This window comes from Alligator sinensis, unplaced genomic scaffold (assembly GCF_000455745.1).
Source record: "Alligator sinensis unplaced genomic scaffold, ASM45574v1 scaffold1302_1, whole genome shotgun sequence".
Taxonomy (NCBI): Eukaryota; Metazoa; Chordata; order Crocodylia; family Alligatoridae; genus Alligator; species Alligator sinensis.
Window position 1 is genome coordinate 487,011 of NW_005842612.1, and position 3,270 is coordinate 490,280.

Sequence of the window (3,270 nt, forward strand, 5' to 3'; positions counted from 1 at the left end):
AGGGGGGGGCTGGTGACGTGGCATGCCACCTGCCGCCGCCCCGGTCGCCTGGGTCCGTCCGCCCACAGGCCCGGCCCGGCCCGGCCGTCTCCACCGGGACGCGTCCCACCCCAGAGCCAGCCGCATCCCACCCCGATGCCCCCGAGCCGGCCGCTCGCTGGCACGGTGCCTTGCAGGTTGGCACGAGCGGTGGCCATCTTGCCATGAGGCGACAGCCATTTTGTTTCCTGGCAAAGGCTCGGGCGCGGGGGTCCCCATCTCAATCCCGTGCCCCTTTTTGGGCAGACGAGACGTTTCGGTCTTGAGCTGTGGCGCCGGCCCAAGGGGAGGACGGACGGACCTGCCATTTTGCCCCTTCGCTTGGCATGGGTGCAGGCAGCCATCTTGGGGACCGCACTCCTCCAGGGCAGAGTCGGCCCCTCGGGCAGCGCCACGGGGCTGGATGTCCGGATTTAATTGTCGTCGTCTTCTTCACGAGGGCCAGAGGGGCGAGGCCGACCGGCGCCCAGGGCTCAGCGCGTGCCGCAGGGGTAGCTATCTCGTCGCTTGACGTGACCGGGCGGCCATTTTGGTGGTGGCCCTGCTCGTGAGGGAGAGAGTGGTGTTAACGAGGGGGAAGGAGGCATGCGGGCTGGCTGAGCGCGGCCAAGCAGCCGTTTTAGGGATCTTCTACTCGTTAGGGAGAGTGGGACGTTCATGAGAGGGGGGGAAGGCGGAGGCGGGGGCAGTCAGCAGGGCAGCGACCATCTTGCTTAGCATGACCAGGCAGCCATTTTGGGGATTGCTCGTGATGACCACGAGAGCGGGGCAGACCTCAGGGCAGCGGCCATCTTGTTTAGCGGGACTGGGGGCCATTTTGGAGCTGAGCCGCTTCTTGGAGAGAACATGATGTTAATGGGAGAAGAGCAAGCAGTCGTCCAGGGTGGCGACCATCTTGTTGATAGCATGACTAGGAGACCACTGAGCGGGTGGCCCAGCTCGTTAGGGAGAGATTGATGTTAACGACGGGAAAGCAGATATCCTGCCCAGGCAGCTGCCATCTTGTTGCTTGGCATGACCAGGAGGCCATTTTGGGGGCTGAAGTGGCAGGAGGCACTTGCAGCGGCCATCTTGTCGCTTCCCTTGCACAGTGGCCTTCTTGGGGTGGCTCTGCCAGCCCGTTCCACGTGGTTCCCGGTCATTGGTGGTCCGTATCCTGTGTAGCGACCTGTCAGCAGTCTGTATCTTGTGTAACGCCTGGTCGTGTGTGATGCCCAGTGGTGGCAGCCCGTGTTTCATGTAATGCCTGGGCATGGTGGCATGTGTGCTGTGTGACACCTGGCGAGGGCAGCATGTATCCTGTGTAACGCCCAGTCGTGGCAGCCCGTGTCCCGTGTAACGCCCAGTTGTTGCAACCCGTGTCCTGTGTAACACCCAGTCATGGCAGCCTGTGTCCCATGTGACTCCCAGCTGTGGCAGCCTGTGTCCCATATAACACCCAGTCATGGCAGCCCGTGTCCCGTGTAACACCCAATCGTGGCAGCCCATGTCCCATATAACGCCCAGTCGTGGCAGCCCGTGTCCCGTGTAACATTGAGTCGTGGCAGCCCGTGTCTCATGTAACACCCGGTCATTGCAGGTTGTAGATTTGCCCTGCCGGGCCATTGCTCTGTGCGCTGCCCTGGCAGTCCATGGACGGCCCTCGGTACCTAGCGTGTCCCATGCCCTTGGGCTGGCTCTGGTGGCCCATCTTCCCATAATGCCCTCCCCTTGCCTGCTCCATGTTGCTTTGCCAGGGCTTCGGCATCACACCCTCGTCTCGGTGGTCTGTGATGCATGCAGTTGTGTCCTAGCGTGCTCCAGCCCCTTCCCCGGGGCCTGGCCCTCCATGCTCTGCTCTGCTGGTCTGTATTGTGTGTAATGCCTGGCTCTCACCCCGCAGCCCCCATTCCCCTCCCAAAGCAAGGGGGGGAACCCAGGTGTCCGGGCTCCCAGCCCCCCCTGCTCTCCTAGAGCCAGGGAGGAGGCTGGCATGGCTGCAAGAATGGTGGCCGTGAGCTATGAGCCAACACCCGCACATGTACACACACACGCGCGCGCGCGCACACGCACACTACCCAGAGAGAGCTGATGCGGTGAGTTACGGACCAGCACACACGAGTGCACCTGTGCGGACAGCCCCCGTGGGGCCTTTCTGAAGAGGACAGAGGGAGCGATGGTGTGTGGACACACGCGCGCAGAACCAGGCATCTGGGGACATGTGGATACACACACTTGCACACACACACACATAACCGGGACGCACACGGACACACACACCCCCCAAGCACCCAGGATGGACACACACACACACACACACACACACACACACACCCCCAAGCATCCAGGACACGCATGCACACACGCACCCCAGGCATCCAGGCAACACACACACACACCAAGCACCCAGGACAGACACACACACACACACACACACACCTAAGCAGTCAGGACATGCACACACCCCAGGCATCCAGAACACACGTGTGCACACACACAGATGTACACAGACCCCAAGCACCCAGGATGGACTCGCACACACCCAAGCATCCAGGACACGCATGCACCCCAGGCATCCAGGACACACGCAAACACACACGCGCACACACCCCCCCCCCAGGCATCCAGGACACACGCAGCCCGCTCCATTGAGGGGGCCAGCCAGCGAGCCCAAGCCTCCCCCCCATCTCTGCGGGCCCAGCCTGATCATTAATGCGCTCCAGGAGCTGGATTAACGGGGCTTTGATGAACGAGGCCCCAGGGAGGGAGCCCCTGCCTCCACGGAGCCGCAGGGTGGGCAGGGGTGGGACGCCTGGGGTCCTGGCTCTGGCGGGGGGGCGGCACTGGGAGCCGGGACTCCTGGGTTCTCTCCAGGTCTGGGGTGGGGGGAGCAGGGGCTGCCCACCTGGGTCCCATCCATCCTCTCTGTCTCCTCTGTCGCTCCCTCCCGCATCCGTCCTCTCCCTGCATCCCTCTGCACACACCTACCTGCCTACTTATCTGTCTGCGCACGCGCCTCTGCCAGCCAGCCACCGCCGCGGGCACCGCTCTGCTGCTCCTCCCGCACCCACTCCCCCTCCGCTCGCCTGCCAGAGCTGGAGAGGACCCAGGCTGCCGGCCCCCCCCTTCTCCCCCCCTCCGGCCCTTGCTCTCCTCCCAGAGCTGGGGAGAACCCAAGTGAGCCTTGGGAACCCCCCAGCCCCAGCTCCCACACCCCCCCAGGCTGGAGAGAGCCCGGGGGGCCAGGCTCCC

The 3,270-nt window shown here is 63.9% G+C and overlaps 1 protein-coding gene across 1 annotated transcript in view; it reads left to right on the forward strand.

The window, feature by feature from the left end:
• NRXN2 (neurexin 2) overlaps positions 1–3,270 on the forward strand; it is an 89,064-nt gene that overhangs the window by 73,343 nt on the left and 12,451 nt on the right. The gene's annotated exons all lie outside the window — the stretch shown is intronic.